The following is a 22,728-nucleotide window of genomic DNA, read 5'->3' on the forward strand; positions in this document are numbered from 1 at the left end:
GCCCAGAGACCCGAGTTCTTTGGGCACAGAGCTCAGAAAAAGCAGCACAAAACTAACATTGTAAATCAGCAAGTTGCTTGTTATGTCTCCCATCTCACTGTGAAATGGAGACCTCTTTTTCCCTTATTAAGCGGAGAGAGAGAGAGAGAGAGAGAGAGAGAGAGAGAGAGAGAGAGAGAGAGAGAGAGAGAGAGAGAGAGAGAGGGAGAGAGAGAGAGCCTGTGGTATGTCAAATTACCAGGTAAACAAGTAGTTTTTGGGGTACTGCAAGTCAGTGTCTTTATTGATGCTTTGCTGCGCACTTGAGTGCTTGTTGGGGGAGTGCTGATGCTTTTTTTGCAGGGGGGAGGAGGGATCGTTGCTTTGCTGCTGCTTTCGTGTGGGAGGGAGAACTGGAGGTGATGGTGTTCTAACATTTAACTGTTGTTTATTCTTTGGGCACTCCTCTGTTTTCATGGATGGTTGCGAAGGAAAAGAATTTCAGAATGCACATTGTTTACATTTCTCTGACATTAACAGTACCTTTGAAACCTAAATCTGCAGATTACACTACATCTGGAGACAGAGAGAATGTACATGAAAGTAAATGACTTTCATGGATAGACTTGCAGAACTGGCAAGGAATGAATGTGAAGAAATACAGCTCACGAGAAAGAATGAGAAGACTACATGTTGACAACGCAGTTTGAAAAGATATACAGGGATAGTGGTACTTGGTTGTTCATCTACATAGAACTTTGGAAATCACAGAAAAATTAGTAAAGAGCATAACATCATGGGCTTCATAAATTGGCCCAATAAAAGTTACACCATTGTCCTGGGACATTTTTTAAAGCTTTCATTATTTTGAAAAAGATGCTCTTTTCAGTTTACCAACTACTTCAGGAAAGTTGTGGGGCCTCTTCTACCATAATATTAGAGTATAGGTCATTTGCTCTGATTGGTTGGGAGTAATCATTAAAAGCTACTTTTTCAGTTGGTATATTCAGCCATGAAATGGTATTTAGTCGACCAGGTTCAGGGATGATCAATAATGTTATTGTTATAATAGAGTAAAGTTCCATTGAAGCAGATTATGAGAGAATAGGACCAATCAAGTGTGACAGTAGAAATGTGTGTATGGAACCGGAGGAAACAGCGGAGGTACTTGATGAATACTTTGCTTCAGTATTCACTATGGAAAAGTATCTTGGCTATTGTAAGGATGACTTGCAGTGGACTGAAAAGCTTGAGAATGTAAATATTAAGGAAGAGGATGTGCTGGAGCTTTTGGATAAGTCACCGGGACTGGACAGGATGTACCCCAGGCTACTGTGGGAAGTGAGGGAGGAGATTGTTGAGCCTCTGGCAATGATCTTTGCATCATCAATGAGGAAGGGAGACGTTGCAGAGGATTGGAGGGTTGCGCATGTTGTCCCTTATTCAAGAAAGGGAGTAGGGATAGCCCAGGAAATTATAGGCCAATGATGTAAGTTGATGGAGAAGATCCTGAGAGGCAGGATGTAAGAACATTTGGAGAGGTATAGAATGATTAGGAATAGTCAAAGGCAGGTTGTGTCTTACGAGTCCGATTGAATTTTTTGAGGATGTGACTAAGCACATTGATGAAAGCAGAGCTGTAGATGTAGTGTATATGGATTTTAGCAAGGCATTTGATAAGGTACCCAATGAAGGCTTATTGAGAAAGTAAGGAGGCATGGGATCCAAGGGGACATTGTTTTGTGGATCCAGAACTGGCTTGCCCACAGAAGGGAAAGAATGGTTGTAAATGGGTCATATTCTGCATGGAGGCCAGTGACCAGTGGTGTGCATCAGGGATCTGTTCTGGAACCCCTACTCTTTGTGATTTTTATAAATGACCTAGATGAGGAAGTGGAGGGATGGGTTAGTAAATTTGCTGATGACACAAAGGTTGGAGCTGTTGTGGATAGTGTGGAGGGCTGTCAGAGGTTACTGCGGGACATTGATAGGATCCAAAACTGGGCTGAGAAGTGACAGATGGAATTCAACCCGGATAAGTGTGAGGTGGTTCATTTTGGTAGGTCAAATATGATGGCAGAATATAGCATTAATAGTAAGACTCTTGGCAGTGTGGAGGATCAAAGGGATCTTGGATCTGAGTCCATAGGACACTCAAAGCTGCTACGCAGATTGGCTCTGTGGTTAAGAAGGCAAATGGTGCATTGGCCTTCATTAATCATGGAATTGAGATTAGGAGCTGAGAGGTAATGTTGCAGCTATATAGGACCCTGGTCAGACCCCACTTGCAGGACTGTGCTCATTTCTGGTTGCCTCACTACAGTAAGGACGTGGAAACCATAGAAAGGGTGCAGAGGAGATTTACAAGGATGTTGCCTGGAATGGGGAGCATGCATTATGAAAACAGGTTGAGTGAACTTGACCTTTTCTCCTTGGAGTGACGGAGGATGAGAGGTGACCTGATAGAGGTATATAAGATGATGGGAGGAATTGATCATGTGGATAGTCAAAGGCTTTTCCCCAGGGCTGAAGTGGCTAGCATGAGAGGGCATAGTTTTAAGGTGTTTGGAAGTAGGCACAGAGGAGACGCCAGAGGTAAGTTTTTTACACAGAGAGTGGTGAGTGCATGGAATGGGCTGCCAGTGGCGGTGGTGGAGGGGAAAACGATAGGGTCTTTTAAGAGACTCCTGGATGGCTACATGGAGCTTAGAAAATTAGAAGGCTATGGGTAAAACCTAGTTAGTTCTTAGGTAGGGACATGTTTGACACAGCTTTGTGGGCCGAAGGGCCTGTATTGTGCCGTATGTTTTCCATTTTTCTATGTTTGTATTTATTCCTTCTAAGACTCTAATGTGTGTAAACTTTCTGAAGAAAATTTCAAGCCTCAAATTCACTTTGCAGTGCATTAGAGAATAGATAGCATTTTCTGAGAGATTTTTGTGTCGTACATTATTGAAACTTTTATGCTTAAAGACAAGCTTCAGTCCTATAGGAATTATAATATTCTTTTGAGAACAATTTCTTTTGTTAATATAGAGAGAAGCATCTGGTAAATTTAAAAGGGTGACATGCTGCTCTTCTGATAATTTGGTCTCTCATGCATCAATAATGGCAATAATCATTTCCAGTGTATGGTTCACCGGAGGTCAGTGGATAATATTCTTTATGGAGTTCTACATAAAAATGATGACTTGTATATTACTTCAGTTGGACAGTTTACTTGTTTTCATTGCTTGATTGTAAGAAGCTCAGATTTCAGTTATACTCCTGCAAACATGAAAGCACAGACCACTTAAAGCAGAGAGTTTTATTTTGGGTTGATCGGCTGGATTACCAACCTTTATTTCTAGCTTTGTTAAAAATCTGGAATAAATTAATTCAATCCTTTCTGTGGTGAGGAAGTACAAAGCTGGTGAGTTTGTTCATGGCTGTATCAGTTTCATCCACGTGTAGGCTATCTCTTCTTTGATTTTCTCTTGATGAGAGAGGAAATGGAACAATCCTTGTCTTTTTCAATCCAGGTTCACTGGTCCACCATCTCTTCCTTGTGTCCGGGCACATCTTTTCTCTCTAAAGCGTCACGCAGACGGCCAGAGTGAACTTGGAATGCTGCTACTCTGAGATCTGTGTAAGGTCAAATATTCCTCTAAGCACAATACAAAACAGTGCATTAGTACACACTGAGGACATGGTCCAACCCAATTTATTCTTGTGTGGAAAAGACATTTTAATGTGATCAGTACTGCAGAATCCAGATGTGTACTTGATATTCACGGATTTAATTTCACATCGTTTTGGAGACCAGATTGTGGATAGCAGAAACAGTAACATATGAGGCATACAATGCATCTCATGAGAATCTGCATGCAAATAATTGATCGGGGACTGCTTGGGAACAAAAAAAACCCTCCACACAGGACATGACATCATTCAAAGCAGGAGAAATCTGATAACAAACTGGGTTTGTTGGTAGTTTTAGCCACATGCTTGAAAGTCCTGTTTGAAATAAATATCTCAGTTGCCCTTCATCTTTTTTTCCTTAGCTATATGTGTGAAGGTGGAATTATTTTTTGATATTGATCTTTAGAGTACAATGCTGACATTCCTGTAAGGTTTAGTGGTTACTCTTGCCAGGACAGCTGGATGACTTTTGTCTCCAGAGATATTACAATTATTGCTTCAATGATCTGCAGCTGCATTAAGACAATGTAATGTATACAGGCAAGCAGATGGCTGAAATGAGTTGCAAGATTATAATTCAGTTCACATGATATCAAAAACCTTCAGAGTAGCGCTTAGGCTATTCACAAACATCAGCAGAATTTTTGAGACTCAATCCCTAGTGCAGTGGCAACTATTTGTTATAAGCTGATTTCCCTTCACATTTGATTTCCACTTTTCTTTTCATCAAATATCATGCTATAGGCCATTTCATGAGAATCTATCTCTTGCTCGGCGAGAAACTAAATTATAACTAAAAAAAAACAGAATATAATCCTGGTTTGCCTGGGGGAGAGGATGAACTATTTATAATAAAAAACTGTTCACAACTTCTATTTTATGGACTCATGAATTTAATAGAACTCAAGTAAATAATATTTGTTCTCATTTTCCTTCACATGCCAATGCCTGTATTGGCTACTTTATATCAAGATCAAACAGTTTATCCTGCTTTGGTTCTGACAATGATTCATAAAAGCTATGTTCTAGAAATATTACTTGGGTTTTGCACTAAGCTACTGTGCATAAGAGCACATAATCCCCTTGGTGATCTTACCAAACTGAAGAAAGTGATTGTTCCTATCATCCTGTTTATCTGATGATTCATTTTCAAGCTTTTTTTTCTCAGCTCAGTTAAATCAATGAGAAAATTTCATAACCAAAAATAAATTAATGTGTTCTCAAGTGTAAATGATTGTCTTGCAGATTTATTTCTCTCTGCTTTCTGAATGATGACCATGCATTAGGATAGAAGATTGATTTTCAAGGCAGCTTGGAGTCCAGGAGAATGAGAACACAGGTCTGTAAAATTGAACTGGATGTGCTGAACAGAATTTTTTCCATCTTTGGGTTCTTGACACAGCTGCACAAGTCACTTATAACTGGATGTCCTGTTTCCGGCAACATGCAGCATTCAAGCAGCTGCAAGTTTTTCCCTAATGTAAAATCTCCGAAATAGACTTCTGGTTGGGCAAACTAGTAGTGCACTGCCTATAGACTTTCAACCATTTCTCACAGAACATGTGGACATGTATGAGATATAGGAAGTGGCATGCTGGTATAGTGGATAGCTTCACATTGGCTTAACAGTGTTAAGAGTTCCTCTTGTCCTTACCTACAACTCCATGAGCTTTCTCATCCAACATATAATTCTCCACAACTACTACCAGCTCCAAAGGGATCAGACCACCAAACATATCTTTACCTAACCCCCTTTTTTCAATTTTCCACAGGGATTGCTCCCTCAGTGATTCCCTTATCCATTTGTCCCACCCCATTAATCTCCCTCCCAGCACTTAACGCTGCAAGTGGCCAAAGTGCCACACCTGCCGATTCACCTCCTCCCTCACCTCCATTCAGGACTCAAAGCAGTCCTTTCAGGTGAGGCAGCATATCTGCTGGGATCATCTGTTGTGTTCAGTGCTCCGGATGCAGCCCCTTCTACACCACTGAGACCTGTTGTAAATTGTGAGGCCATTTCATTGAGCACCTCCATTAATTTCCTGACCAAACAGTTTAATTCGGATATGTTGGGCCACGGCCTCCTCTTGTACCATGATGAGGCCACCCTCAGAGTGGAGGAACCACACCTTATATTCCATCAGGTAACTTCAAACCTGATGGCATGAATATTGATTTCAACTTCTGACAAAAAAATCCCTCCCTCTCTTCTTTTCTTCTATTCCCCATTCTGGCCTCTTTCCTCTTCTCACCTGCCTATCACTTCCTCCTGTGTCCCCTCCTTCCCTTTCTCCTATGGTCCACTCTCCTTTCCTATCAGATTCCTCCCTCTGCAGCCCTTTACCCTCCCCCCCCCACTTGGCTTTCCCTATTACCTTCTAGCTATCTTCCTCCCACTCACACCACCTTTTTATTCTGACATCTTCTCCCTTCCTTTTCGGTCCTGAAGAAGAGTCTTGGCACGAAACATTAACTGTATTCATTTCCATAGATGCCGTTGAGTTCTTCCAGCATTTTGTGCATGTTGCTTTGGGTATCCAGCGTCTGGAGAATCTCTCGTGTTTCTGTTTTGCGGTTGTTGTCTTGATTTGTTGTTTTATGTCTGTTTTGTTTTGTTTTGTCCTTGCTGCTGCTTGTGCTGTTCTGTGGGCATGCTGTGTTGGCACCAGAATCAGTGGCAATAATTGTAGGCAAACCCCAGCAAGTCCTTTAACTGTGTTGGTTGTTAATACAAACAAAGCATTTCACTGTATGTTTTGATGCACATGTGATAAATAAATCTAATCTAACCAGAATCTGAATGTACATTCAACATTTTGGTAACAGTAGTGGCATTTTGAGGCACCAGTATAGCTGCTGCTGCTGTGTTACAACTGGAAACATGAGCGCGGGAGAGAATACCATACCAAGGTCTTTGAGGGAAGTGGAAGTAAGTAGCCTGTCATGAGAAAATCTGGATCAGGTATGTCTGGTGACTTTGAATCCATAGCTTTAATATGCCTGTTTGTTTATTTCTCTCTCTAGCTTCCCACATTAATTTATGGAATAACATTGGGATTGTTCCCTTTATCCAAACCATTTCCCCACCATCCTTCTGAAACTTAAAACTTATTTTCTTACTTGTGCAGTTCTGAGCAAGGGCCTTTGTCTAAAACATTAACTCTGTTTCTCTTTACATAGAGGATTTCTAATTTACTGATTGTTTCTAGTATGTTCTATCTTTTTTTCTTTCAGAACCTCAATACCTGTATTGTTGATTTTCATGAGCAATGGGGAATTGTACTCATATAACACTTGCAGCACTAATAGCAATATAAGAAGGCAAAATTGTTTCATGACTAACATGATTTAATGTTGTGAGTATCAAGGTGCAACCATGCTTTCGTAGCGGTTAGCACAATGTGATTACAGCTCAGGACACTGGAGTCTGGAGTTCAGAGTTCAATCCTGATATCATGTCTCAGGAGTCTGTACGTCCTCCCCAGGAACATGTGGGTGTTCACCATGTGCTCTGGTTTCCTCTCTCAGTCCAAATACACACTGGTAAGGGGGTTAATTGGTCATTGTAAATTGTCCTGTGATTCGGCTAGGATTAAATTGGAGGTTTCTGGGCAGTATGTCTCGAAGGGCTATAAGAGCCTTTTCCATGCTCTATCTCAGTAAATAAGCATATCAAGAGGCAAATTGAATTCGGTTCAGTCAAGTATTAATCATGTAAAGTACAAAGAAGTTAGTTTCATTTTCAGATAAATACACAAAATTGTAGGCCAGATGAGATGTTTGGTGAGTGCAAAGAAAAACCTACCATTGCATAAATCAACCAATTTCGATGGGCAAAGACTGGCACAGAGATTAAAGCTAAACTGAAAAAGATCTCATGTATGAATATATTGTAAGCCTTGATTTGTCCTAGATATACTGAAGAATCAAAAGGAGGAAGGTTGGTTAAATTATATTATAAAAAAAGGGTTCTGACAAAGCCAGAGAGAACAGGTAACACCAATGGCAGTAATGTATGATTCAGAAAAATGTTTGATTATGTGATAGTTCCAAGGTGATGTTGAACCAACCAGCTGATGAAGAGAATCAATTACCTCCTTCACCAGATCAAATTTGTATATGCAAGTTCGGCAGATGGCAAAGTTTTCAATAAACTGGATCATAACATTCAAAGGTTCACTTGAATGTGGACATTATGTCAGCAATATTTGGCAACTTATACATTTCAGATCCCCAAAATACCTTGTGGTGTGAAATCATCCCCTGCCAGGGATAAAACACAGCAAAGTATAGATCATTGTCAATGCAATCAAAATCATGTGCCAATTGGGACAAATACCAAGGAAAATCATTAGAATTGTTCTGGTTGCTGTATAAAGCTCAAAGGAAGCAAGTGTCCAGAAATAAGTAGTTTATCTAAGGCTAAACGTAAATGCAGATTGATTGCAACCAGTCAAAGAAAAGGTGGAGGCAAATATAAAACCAAGCAAACCTAGAAGCATTCAAAATTGCAAAGTTAAGCCAGCGAAGGTATCTTTTTTGGAATTTGGGATTTGTCAATAAGATCTTTTCAAAGAGTGTGCATTGATTATTGTGAAAGTGAGACAAATAACTATCTGAGTGATACATGATTTATTGAGTTTGCATATCATTTCTGCAGTATACATGTGAAGTTACTAAGCAGTTCCTCTCTGCCATCCATGATCCCAACTATAACACAAGTCCATGCACATACACTTTATACATGACCACCAATTCTACAAACCCTGGATGGTTCAGATATCAGAAAGTGGAACACTGCATTTTTAGATACCATATTCAATCTTCAATGTGTAGCTAAAACTACTGCTTTTAATGCTGAGCTGTAGATCAAGCAAGAATTGAGATCAGGCTGTTAAGAGGATATTTCTCCTTTGCTCGAGTTCCTCCTCTTCTGTAAGATGAATGGTTTTGGTTTTGTTACTTTGCCAAGTAACTCTGAAGGTTATGAGCTTGAATCCAAGGACTATCTATCTTATAAGCTAACATCTCTAAAACTGGTTTCATTGCTCTGTGGTTCTCAGTGATTGAGTGCCACAAAGGAAGCCTTTCGTTCTATGGCGGAGAAGAGTCTGACATATAAGACAAAGCTTTGTTTTAATAGTATCCGGCCAGATGATTGTGAAATAATGCTGGATGGTGACGGCAGGGAATGTGTTGGCAAACTGCCTACAATAGTAGAAAATAGGAAAACATGGAGATAAACAGGAAGCTCCAGTAAAATAACATTACTTCATATTGGTGAAGCCAAACATATTTCATCTAATCACTTGACTTATAATTGTTGGGAAGCAGGTTTAATCTAATATTGTCAGTCATGAGTGACTGTGAATAATCCCTATAGGGTTATGCTGTGATTATTCTAATGACAGCAGGACAACACATTGTGGATGTCAGTGTAGTTCCCATGTAATAATGAGTAATCTAAATGAGAAACAACAATCATCCTAAATCAACAGGGTCTCTGTCCCTCATCAAATGGCATGATTGTAAAGAAATGCAAGCTTAAAAAAACAATCTAGCATTAAAAATGTATCTCCCATTCGAACTTGTCATTCCAAGATAGAATTTGTTATTTCATTCTGACATCAAAGCCTGTTGCTCTAGTTTAATTATAACTGCATTGGAACTTGCTCTTTCTTTTATCATTAAATTGAAGGTTATGCTCTCTGTCAGGCAATGCTGTGAGCTCTTGATTAAATTAAACCTCTTCATTACAAATTATTAATTAATTCTGTGTAAACCATAGCCAATTTTAAATATTATTGCATCCTTATTTGTGTAGAAACAGGTTTGGCATCTCTGGGTAGAGACCACTCTTCCCAGTTCGATTCCTTTCTTCAATATTGTTGGCTTCTTTGAAGACGTACATTTTTGAAAAAGGAACTAGTGTTTCCCCAGCGTATATGACAAATAAACTCTTCTCCGGCTTTCAGCTGGGTACAGGTATTGACCTTAACTGATATTTCAATGACAAACTCTGCCATCTTCATCAAGGATGATGCCTGGTGGTATTTCTGGCTGTCCCTCCTGATTGGTTAGTCCTTATCCAATCAGGTTTCTGCTCTCCCACCTTGATTATAATCAAATTCAAGTTCTTACTAAGAGTGAGACCTTCATTTTTGTTAAAATTCTTTTCTAGTTTTATTTCAATAGCTTGCTTTACCAGGTGGTCCTGAAAGCTATTGACATGGCACAGTACTTTTGTGCTGTCAAAGTCAATGCTATGGCCTTTGCAAATGCAGTGTTCTGCTACCGCCAGTTTCACTGGGTAACAGCTGGACAACACAAACACCTATGTCAGGTGCTATTCATTGACTATAGCTCAATATTTAATACCATCATTCCCACAATCCTGACTGAGGAGTTATAGAACCTGGGCTTCTGCACCTCTTTCTGCAATTGGATCCTCAACTTCCAAACTGGAAGACCACAATTTGTGTGGATTTGTGATAACATCTCACTGATCATCAACACTGGTGCACCTCAGGAGTGTGTACTTAGCCTACTGCTCTACTCTTTCTATTCCCGTGACTGTGTGGCTAGGCATAGCTCAAATACCATCTATAGATTTGCTGATGATACAACTATTGTTGGTAGAATCTCAGATGGTGACAAGGAGTACAGGGGCGAGATATACAAACTAGTGGAGTGGTGTCGCAGTAATAACCTGGCACTCAATGTCAGTAAGATGAAAGAGCTGTTTGTGGACTTCAAGAAGGGTAAGACGAGGGAACACAAACCAATCCTCATAGAGGAATCAGAAGTGGAGAGAGTAAGCAGAGGCAAGTTCCTGGGTGTTAAGACCTTTGAGGACCTATCCTGGTCCCAACATATCGATGTAGTTATCAAGAAGGCAAGATAGAGGCTATGCTTCATTTGGAGTTTGAAGAAATTTGGTATGTCAACAAATACACTTAAAACTTCTATAAATGTACCGTGGAGAGCATTCTGACAGGCTGTATCACTGTTTGGTATGCGGGGGGGGGGGGGGGGGGGTCCTACTGCACAAGACCAAAAGAAGCTGCAGAGGATTGTAGATTTAGTAGGCTCCATCTTGGGTACTAGCTTATGAAGTACCCAGGACATCTTCAAGGAGCGGTGTCTCAGAAAGGCAACGTCCATTATTAAGGACCTCCAGCACCCAGGGCATACCCTTTTTTCACTGTTACCATCAGGTAGGAGGTACAGAAACCAGAAGGTACACACTCAGTGATTCAGGAACAGCTTCTTCCCCTCTGCCATCCGATTCCTAAATGGACATTGGACCCTTGAATACTACCTCAGTTTTAAAATATATTATTTCTTTTTTATGCACGATTTTTAATCTATTCAATATAAATATACTATGAACTTGATTTATTTATCTATCTATCTATCTATCTATCTATTTATTTATAAATTTATTATTATTATTATTATTATTTTCTTCTATATTATGTATTGCATTGAACTGCTGCAACTAAGTTAACAAAATTTCATGACACATGTCGGTGATAATAAACCTGATTCTGATTCTAACCCAAATGGATACACCTCCTGTGCTCCTTAATGCGGTTTTCCACTGTGTGTCCTGTCTGGCTGATATCTGCTGCTCTGCATTCACAGGGAATCCTGTAAGTGCCAGGTGACCTGAGTCCCAGGTCACCTTTGACCCACATAACCTGTGATTTGAGCTTCCTTACTAGTTTGTAGATGGTACTAATCTGGTATTTTCTTCAGGATCCTGGTGATCCTTCTAGAAACCATATAGGAAAGACAAGTGGTAGTGACAAGTTTCTGGTTTTTCCCTTGGCCCTTTTAAGGGCCCGATTGATTTTCTTCACCCTGTAGCCATTCTGTAGGAGCACTGTGAGTAATTGTCTTATTTCCTTGAGGAGGCTCTCTGAGTCTGAAATAGTTTTCACACAGTTAATCAAAGTAGAAAGAACCGCTCTGTGTTGAGAGGCATGATGGTGGCTGTTATTGTTGAGGTACAAATCCGTTCGAGTTGGTTTCCAATAAACACCATGTCTGAGGCTACCGTCCAGATTCCATTGTATTAGAATGTCTGGGAATGTGAGGCAACTATTATTCTCCATCTCCATCATAAATTGAATGCTTGGATGTATGCTGTTCAGATGGTGATGGGACTGTTGGAGTGCCTGGAGTCCATGAGGCCACACTATGAAGGTGTCATTGACATAACTGATGAAGCATTTGGGACATAACGGTGATTAACTCAGAACCCTCTACTCAAAGTCCTCCATGTAGAAATCAGCAGTAGCCAAATGAGGACTGACCATTCAGGAGGGATGGACTACGGGGGTATAAATACCACAGGACTAGACATGCCCAGGCAACATCCCTGATGAAGATGGCGGAGTTTGTCATCAAATCATCGGTTAGAATTGATACCTCTACCCGGTTGGAAACCTGAGAAGAGGTTATGCATGTACATTTTTGTTCTGGTGACCACATAAGGCACTTGGCTTTAACTCGTTAGCTATCATGTATGAAAGCAAAATATTGGGTGGCTTTCTGGGTAAAGATATGTGGTTGAAAGAAAAATAAGCTGTTTCATGTTTTATGAATAGAATTTTAATGATTGAAACTTAGTTTTGTGTAATTCTTGACACATGAATCCTTCATATAGGGTAAAGTAACAGAAAGGTGACATGGATTTCTAAAGCAAGTTACTCTACACAATCTCAAGACCTAATCATTTGTCTTTCTGGGCAGGTTATCAGATGGATAATTGGAGAGAATTTAACATCTTGGGCATTAAAAATCAGCATATATTTAGTTCTGAATCAAAGAACATAGAGCACAGAAATGGGCCCTTTTGGCCTAACTTATCCATGCTGATAATACTGGTGATCTACACTGATTTGGCCCATATTACTCCACATCTTTCCAATCTAAGTAACTGTCCAAACACCTCATAAAGATTGCAACTGAATCTACTTGTACACTTCCTCTGGTAGCTCATTCTGGATATTAAGCAACTTCTGTGTCAATAATATATCCCTTAACTGTCCCACAAATTCTTTCCCTCACCTGTTGATGCACCACCAATAACTCTCGGAGACGTGAGGCGAGATATAGGCTTTTATTCGCTGGAAGAGAGCAGTCAGCAGCAAGAGATCCCTATACGACATCCTGGAGACTGAGGGAGGAGCAGTGCCTCCAATTGCCTTTATACAGGGGTCTGTGGGAGGAGCCACAGGAGCAGTCAGCAGGGGGGGGGGGGGGGGCGTGTCCAGACAGGTATATGTAGTTCACCACACCTGTGTCTTAGACATCCCGGCTCTGAGAAAAAGACCATATGGGCCACTTATAATTTTATAAGCCTCTATAAACTGAGCCTTTAATCTTAGTTTTGTGTGATTCTTGACACATGAATCATATAGGGTGAGAATAAACTCAACCCTTAATCTCTCTTTGTAACTATTGGCCTCTATTCCTGGTAATATTCCAATGAATCTCCCTTGTTTCCAATGATATCTCTCTGTACATCAACATCCCTAAGTTCCCTGCCATTCCCTCCACATGTCCAATTAGAATTTGCCTTCCAAAAGTAATTACCTTACACTTGCCTGGATTAAATTTAATCTTCCACTACTCTGCCCAATTTTCCAACCGATCTATGTCCTGCTGTATTCTTTAGCAACCTTCTTTAGCAACTCCATCATATTTTTGGTTGTTTTAAAACTGAAAGAAGATCTAATTGGTTAAATTATGTTTTGTTTCTCCTCACCCCACTAAAGGAATGCTGATAAAAAATGGGATTTGTGCAGAACTTATTAGCTTCATTCATTTTACTTTAGGAATGCCACAGGTTTTCAAAATGTACTTTAATTTATGATATATGTTGGTCATAGTTGGGACAGTAGTGATCTGGTTGATAGTGGTAAATTTTAATAAGGTATTATGACTTTATGTATGCATATGTATTCACTGAATTCTTTACTGCAGTATTGAATCCTGCATTGAAGGTGCACTTTTTGTTTTGACAGCCATTTTCTTCCTTTTTCCCTCTAGTGAATCACCTCAACTTAAGTTCAATTGGTATTCCCACAATGTTGCTACGGAACTATGGGTAAAAAACCATATCTCACAACCTCTTGACTTCAGCTGGAGGTAGCTCCCACACTTGAGAGTAACATGTTAAATGGCTTGCTGGGAAAAGGCATGTGGTTCAAAAAAAAAGCTGCATTTATCTTAGATGGAAAGGCAATTAATTTAGTTTAGATTCATAGAAACAGAAATAGATTGATATATCTCTCAATGAAGTATTTTTAATAACTGAAAATACCCAATTTTGTCTAATACAATTTAAAAATATTAATATCTTATTGGTCCTTGATTAAAATTGCAAGTAAAAACAAGCTAACTTGGGATTCCTTACTGGGGAGTCCAGCAGACCTCTGTGGGTTATGTTAAACTAAACAATTGGCCTTACAGTTCCTCAGACCATTAATGAAACGTCAATGTGGAACAAGCCGAAAGGAGGGTTGAAAAGTTCTGTAAATCCAACAGCTGCAATTTACAGCGTTTGTATGAATGCCCTAATGTAAAACTGTGTTAAAGTGCTATTCATTACTTCAGTTGAATGATTTTACAGGTCATGGGTTTCCATCTCTGGAACGTCATTCTTTTTCATTCAGATTTATCTCATCACTTCTGTACTTTGAGACAGTCCCTGTTAGTGCTGTCACCAGGGGAAACTGACAGAAACCCACAGCTTGTTCTGGGTTCCAGTTTAGTTGTTTTATGTTCTTAACTTGTCAGATTTTACGAGAAACATGTGGCCTATTGAGTTTGTTTTCAATTTCTCATATTTTCATATGACTTAGAGGAGACCTATTTAGCTCATTGTATCAATGATGGGTCTCAGAGCAGTCCAATAAATCCCTTTCCCTGTAACTTACTCTCTTGCACCCGCACGTCAACTCCACTCTGATTCACGTACCAGTCACCTAACCCAAGGGTAATTCACATTCACTGATTAAGCTTCTAGCCTGCAAGCCTTTGGGATGTGGGATAAATATGGAGTACCCAGAGGAAACACTAGCTAGTGTAAGGTGAAAACTCTACACAGACAGCACCAGAGGTAAGGAAATAAAATGCATATAAAGGTATTCACCCCCTCTTGGAGGTTTTCATGTTTTATTGTTTTACTTCATTGAGTAATAGTGTTGGCTTTTTTGACACTGATCAACAGAGAAAAAAAAACTTTTTCATTTCAAAGTGAAAGTGGACCTTTACAAAGTGATCCGAATTAATAACAAATATAAAGCAGAAAATAATTGATTGCATAAACATTCAACCCCCCCCCCCCTTTAATATGACACATCAACTTATCACTGGTGCAGTCAATTGGTTTTAGAAGTCACATAATTGGTTCAATAGAGATCACCATGTGCAGTCAAGGTATTTAAATTGATGGTAGTAAAAATACACTTGCATCTGGAAGGTCCAACTGCAGTTCAAACAGTATCATGGCAAAAACTACACCACGAACGCAAAAGGACCATCCAAGCAACTCCACGGAAAGTTGATTAAAAAGCACAACTTGGGAGATGGATATAAGAAATTTCCAAGTTACTGAATATCCCTTGGAGTATAGTTAAGTCAATCCTCAAAAAATGGGAAGAATATGGCACAGCTATAAATCTGCCTTGAGCAGGCCATCCTCAAAAACTGAGTGACAGCGCGAGAAGGGGACTAGCGTGGAAGGCCACTGGGAGATCTATGACAACTCTGGAGGAGTTACAAACTTCAGAAGCTGAGATGGGAGAGACCATCTGTTGCCTGGCAGCTTGACCAGTCCCAGCTTTATGGGAGAGAGGCAAAGAGAATGCCACTGTTGGAAAAAAAAACATATGAAATCTCAGCTGGAGTTTGCCAGAAGGTATGTGGGAGACTCTGAAGTCAGCTAGGTTTATGGCCTGATGAACTCAAAGTTGAGCTCTTGTCCACTAGACTCAACACTATGTTTAACATCATCAAAAACACACCGTCCCTACTGTGAAGCGATGTGGTAGCCACATCACTCTGTGGGGTTGCTTCACTGCAGCAGGCCTGGAAAGCTTGTGAAGGTAGAGGGTACAATGATTGCAGCAAAATACAGGGAAATTTTGGAGGAAAACCTGATGCAATTTGCATGAGAACTGTGATGTGGGAAAAGATTTGTTTTCCAGCAAGACAATGACCCCAAAAATAAAGCTAAAGTTACACAGGTATTATTTTAAAAACAACACAGTCAATGTCCTGGAGTGGCTAATTCAGCGTTCTGACATCAATCCAATTGAGAATTTGTGGCTGGACTTGAAAATGGCTGTTCACTCATGATCTCCATGCAATCTGACAGAGCTTGAGCAGTTTTGTAAAGAGGAATGGGGAAAAATTGCAATGTCCCGATGCACAAAGCTGACTCAAGGCTGTAATTACTGCCAAAGGTACATCTACTAAATACAGACTTGAAGGGGGTGAGTAATTATGCAATCAATTATTTTGTGTTTTAATTTTATGATTAATTTAATGACTTTGGAGAGATCTGCTTTCAGTTGAACACAGAAGATTCTTTCTCTGTTGATAAGTGTCAGAAAAGCCAAATTAAATCCACAGTGATTCAGTGTCGTAAGACCATAAAACTTGAAAACTTCGAAGGGGGAGAGGGGGTGGATTAATGTAATAGGCACTGTAATGTGGATCCCCGGAGTGTGAAACAATAGTGCTATATGTTATGACATACAATTTTTAATTTGGTAGTTTGATGTAATTGTTATTTTCATTTATTGCAAAAGAGCTGTAATTTGCAGCTCTTAATGAAGACTTACATGATACAGTGGGTTCCAGTTATTTGGGCCATCAGTTAATTGAAGCAGCCATTTATTTGGGACAAATTTTCATGAACAAAAATAATCGAGAATGTAGCCGAGATTCCCTTTGTTTATTTGGTGACACTCTGCTACTTAATTGGAATAGAAGACTGTTGCTGAACAGTTCCTAACTAGTGCCAGTTGTATGCACTTTCATAGCTATTGTATATACTGTGCTTTGAACAGTTTTTAAATAGTGTCAGTTCCATGCATTTGTGCTTAAAAGCAACAATATTTGTCATTGATAGCTAGCAATTAAATAGCAGTAAGACAATTCAGAATTGTTCTGTTCATCGTGGTTTCAAGCCTTCAGGCTTGGAGATGTCAGCAATGGCTGGGAGTGAAAATGAAATGGTTTCACTACTTCAGTAAGTTAGAGTTTAAAGGTATTGGCAATCAACTTAAATATTACAATGAAATGAAGATTTGGAGGATGCAATTATCGACAACATTGTATGAAGCAGTCCGCTATCTGCAGTAGGCATCTGTGCTGGCTCTGTTCATTTATAGTTAAAAGAACATAAATTCTCTATCAATAAATTCCTTTATCAATAACCATTAGGGACTAATACATAGTTTTATAGCACTGCGGTAGTATCAATAGTGTTCTAACTTGTTCTGTATTTCCTTTAAATACATGATTTATTACTCAGTTAAACAGTCTGTCACTTCATACCATTTTAACTATTTCAATAAAACTTTGGCTAATTGGGGCAGCTGCTTATCCAGATCCATTTGTTGTGGTCCAGGTGGTAACAACAACATCAGAAGAACAAGGAAAGAGGTTCTACTTAGGGAATTTGAGAAGCTAGGGACAAAATTAAAATGCAGATCCAAAAAGGTAATCATCTCTGTATTATTATCTCTATGGAACCTCTGGTGAGCCAACACTTTCAATCACTGGTTCTTAGACTTTCTCACCTCCTGCAAGGATCAGAAGACTGCAGAACTTGCCATGTCCAATGCTGGCAAGCACAGATGTCTCCAGACCGTGACCTCTGCTGTCAACCTCAACAGTTCTAACAACCCTGAGCAGATTCAGAAACCAGACTCCTAGAAACTTGTATACTAGTCCTAATGAAGTGCCTCAGCCTGAAATGTCGACTGTTTGCTTTTATCCATTTATCTTGCCTGGCCTGCTGAGTTTTTCCAGCATTTTGTGCATGTTGCTTGGATTTCCAGCATCTGCAGAATTTCTTTTTTTTTGAAATTTCTGTATTGTTACCTGAACCATGAACAAATTGATAACAGGTTTAATAAGATCAGAGAACTAAATGTGTGGCTCAAGGACTGGTGTAGGAGAAGTGAGCTTGAATTCATGGGACATTGGCAGCTGTATTGCTGAAGAAAGAAGCTGATCTGCTGGGATAGGCACCAGCTGAACACTCTGGGACCAGGATCCTGGTGCATCAAATTACTAGGGCAATGGATAGGACATTAAGCTAGATAGCAGGGGGATGGATTCAACATATTGGAAATATAAGGATAAAGGAAAAGGTAAGGAGAGTGCAGAAGAGGTGAAGGAAGTCTCCAGAATAAAAAAGACAAAATGTTTAGAAGGGGATAAGAATTTCACTTTTGGTACTATAGAGACAAAGTTGAAAAATGTGATGAATATAGGACTGATAATGTTATATCTGAAAGCACGTAGTATAGGAAGTAAATTAGATGATCACATAGTACAGTTGGAAATTGGCAGATGTGATATTGTGAGCGTCACTAAGTCTTGGCTTAAAGAAGATCACAGTTGGGATCTTAACGTCCAAGCATTCACATCGTAACAAAAGGGCAGGCATGTGGGGAGAGGAAAATGGGGGAGGGGCTCTTTTGGTAAAAAGTGAAATCAAATCCTTAGAAAAAATTGATGTAGCATCAAAAGATTCAGAATGTTTGCAGGGAGAGTTAGGAAACTGCAAGGGTAAAAAGAATATGATGGGAGTCTTTTATACAGTGTCAGATCTGTAGCCAGAATGTAGGGTATAAACTAGAAGGTGAGATAGGAAAGTCATGTAAAAAAAGGCAAAGTTATGATGGTCATGCGGAATATCAATAGGCAGGTAGATTGGGAAAATCAGTTTGGTGTTGGATCCCAAAAGAAGAAATTTGTAAAGCACCTATAAAATGGCTTTTTTAGAGCAGCTTATGGTTGACTCAAGAGGGAAGAGGTAATTCTGGATTGGGCGTTTTGTAATGAACCAGATTTGATTAGGAACCTCAAGGTAAAGGAACCTTGGGAGGCAGTGGTTATAATATAACAAAGTTTGCCCTACAATTTGAGAGGGAGAAGCTAAAATCAGATGTATCAGTAACTCAGTAGTTTAAATGCAATTACGAGGCATGAGAGAGGAGAAGGCCTAGTTAATAGAAACAGGACAACATCAGGGGATAATGGTAGGACAGCAGTGGATGGAGTTTTTGGAGCAATTCAGAAAGCACAGTATAGATGCATCCAAAAGTTTCTAAAAGTTGGATGAGGTATCCTGTTCCTGGTGGAGGTTGTGGTAGAATGAGAATGTTTGTAATAAGGTGGAGATTAAGAGACACTGAACTCCACAAATAGTGATGCTGCTGAACAGGAATAGTTGGTGAAATCTGATTAATCACAGCTAATTTTTCAGAAGAGGTATACACGGAAGGAGATGAATGAACATAGGAGCGAGCGAAAGATGGTACAGTGAATTCAACATTGGAATTTAACTGTTTCAGGTATTATCCAATTTGTATCAAAACAAGTTGATAATGATAGAAGTAGAAAATAAAACTGCACATCAAATGTGGTCTGACCAATGCTTTGTCATATCCTTGCTTTTATATTCTTGTCCTCTGAAAATGGTGGTTAACATTACGTTTGTTTTCCTTGCCTCCAACTCAACCTGCAGGTTAACTTTTAGAAAATCTTGCAGGAACCCCAAGTCCTGTTGCAGCTCTGAATTTTGAATGTTCTCTCTATTTAGAAAATAGTCTATGCTGTCTACAAAAGTATATGATCATACTCTTGCCTACACTATATTCCATCTGCCACTCTATTACCCATCCTCCCACTCTCTCTAAGTCCTTATGCTTCCTCAACACTACCTTCCCTCTACACTAACTTTGTATCATCAGCAAACTTGCCCACAAACTAATCAGTTCCATCATCCAAATCATTGATATATAACATGGAAAGAAGTGCTCCCAATACCAACCCCTGCAGAATATTGCTGGTCACTGACAGTCAACCAGAATTGGCCTATTTATTCACATTTTTTGCCTCCTGCCAGTCAGCGAATCTTCTATCCATGCTTGTATTTTTCCTATAATACCATGGGCTCTTATCTTGTTAATCAGCCTCATGTGAGGCATCTTGTCAAAGGCCTTCTGAAAATCCATATTTACATCTACTGAATCTCCTTTGTCTATCCTGCCTGTTATTTCCTCAAAAAATTCCAACAGATTTGTCAGGCAAGATTTCCCCTTAAGAAAACCATGCTGGCTTTGGCCTGTTTTATCATGCACCTCCAGGTACCCTTAAACCTCATCCTTAATAATGGACTCCAACATCTTCCCAACTACTGAGGTTAGGCTAACTGGCCTATAGATTCCTTTCTCCTGCCTCCTTCTTTTGTTAAAGAGAGGAGTGACATTTGCAATTTTGCAGTCCTCCAGGACCATCAGAATTTAATGACTCTTAAAAGATCATTACTAATGCCTCCACAATCTCTTCAGTGATGTTTTTCAGAAGATTGGGGTGTAGTCCATCTGATCTAGGTGACATACCCACTTCAGACCTTTTAGTTTTCCAGGCACCTTTTCCTTAGGAGTTGCAATCAGATTCATTTCTGCCCCCCGGCTCTCTTGAATTTCTAGTATGCTGCTAGTGTCTTCCACAGAGAAGATTGATGCAAAATAATAAAAAATCATTTCTTTGTTTGTGCTGCCTTTCCACCATCATTTTCCAGTGGTCCAATATCCACTCTTGTGTCCCTTTTACTGTTTATATATCTGAAATTTTTATTATTGGTAATTTATATTGCTGCCTTATTTCATTTTTTCACTCCTTATTTCATCTATTCACTCTTTATCTTTGTTTTAGTCATCTTCTGTTGAGTTTTAAAAAAATCTTCCCTATCCTCTACCTTCCCACTAATTTTTCCTATATTATGTACCCTCTCATTTGCTTTTCTGCTATCTTTGACTTTCCTTATCAGACATGGTTGCCTCATCCTCGCTTTAGTACACTTCTTCATCTTTGGGATGTATCTTTCCTGTACCTTCTGATTTTCCCCCCAGAATCCCAGCCATTGTTGTTCTGCTGTCATTCCTGGTAGTGCTTCCTTCCATTCAGCTTTGGCAAGCTCTAATCTAAAGCCTCTGTAACTTCCCTTACTCCACTGTAATACTGATAAATCTGACTTTATCTTCTCCCTCTCAAAATGCAGGATGAAATCTATCATATTATGAACTCTGCTTCCCAAAGTTCCTTTACCCTAAGCTCCCTAAACAAATCTGGTTCATTACACAACACACAGCCAAAAGTCACATTGTAGGCATTCTACAAATTCCATCTCTTGGGATCCAGCAACCAGATGATTTTCCCCAATTTGCCTGCATATATAAATCACCCAATGACTGTCATAACATTTCTCTTTTTTCATGCCTTTTCTATTTCCTGTTGAAATTTATACCCCACACCTTGGTTACTGTTCAGGAGCCTGTATGTAACTCCCATCAGGGTCTTTTTACCCTTGTCATTCCTTAATGCTACCCACGGGGATATTACATCTTTTGATCCTGGGTCATCTCTTTCTGTGGATTTGATTTTTTTTTAGCAACAGATCCACCCTACATCTCTGCCTACCTGCTTGTTCTTTCCAAACAATGTGTATCCTCAGATGTTAAGCTCCCAACAATGATCTTCTTTCAGCCACAACAAAGTGATGACCACATTGTCATACCTGACAATCTCTAACTGTAATACACTGCATGGTATTAAATATGATGTCTTTAGTCCTTTATTCATTACCCTTTTCAATTTTGCACAATGTTATTCTCCAATTCATCCTCCTAACTGAAATTTTGCTCTATCATCTGTCTGTCTTTTGTCAGTCTCATTACACACGACATTGACTTATAGACCAACTAGTACATCTTCAACCTTACCACTCCAGTTCCCACCCTCCCTGGCAACTTAGTTTAAACTTTCCCCACCATCTCTAGTAAACCTGCCCGCAAGGATATTTGACCACCTCAGGTCCAGGTGTAACCCATCCTCTTCTTCTACAGATCAGATCTTCCTCAGAAGACATGCAAATGATCCAGAAATCTGAAACATTGCCCCCTCCACTATGTCTTCAGCCAGTCATTCATCTGTACTGTCAGCCCTGGATAACACATGGTACTGGGAGAAATCCAGAGATTACTACCTTAGCGATCCTATTCTTCAGCCTCTTCCTTAACTCCCTATATTCACTCTGCAGGGTCTCTTACCGCTATGTCATTGGTGCCAATATGCATCACACCCTTTAGCTGCTCCTGGATCCTAGCAACCGGGAGGCAGCACACCATCCTGGCTTCTCTTTCGTGTCCATCCCCCTTCTGAGGCTCCTATTACTACTGCTCTGCCTGACTTTACCCTTCTCTGCTGAGCCTCACATCTCACCACAGTGCCACTGGCCTGGCACAATTTAAAGTAAATTAAATAGGCGCACCAGTGGTGGTCAAGACGCTCTTAGATAGGCACATGAATATGCAAGGACTGGAGTGATATTGATGATGGTGCAGGCCAAAGATATTAGTTTAATTTGGCATCATGCTTGGCACAGCCATCATGGGATGAAGGGGCTGTTCTGATCTAAGTTTTGCTTTCTAAATCCGTTCCAATAGAAGATCATCAGTCTGTAATGTTAACGAAAATGCTTCCTGACCAGCATTCACTTCTTACTTTAAGTTTCCAGCAACTTCTGTGTTCAATATTTTTTTCACTTTTTGCTGATTCCTTGCCATTTTTTCCAGTGTAAAACTCCCCTGAAATGGCGACTCCATTAGTGCAACTCATTAAAATTCATCTGTAGTGTTTCTCATCCTCACTGGTCTGCAAAACAAATGAACCTCATCAATGGTGAGACTTTAGACAAATACATGAGAGGATTTCACCTTCCTCTACAGTGCAGATGTTAATCCTGTT

Source organism: Hypanus sabinus, chromosome 10, assembly GCF_030144855.1.
Source record: "Hypanus sabinus isolate sHypSab1 chromosome 10, sHypSab1.hap1, whole genome shotgun sequence".
NCBI lineage: Eukaryota > Metazoa > Chordata > Chondrichthyes > Myliobatiformes > Dasyatidae > Hypanus > Hypanus sabinus.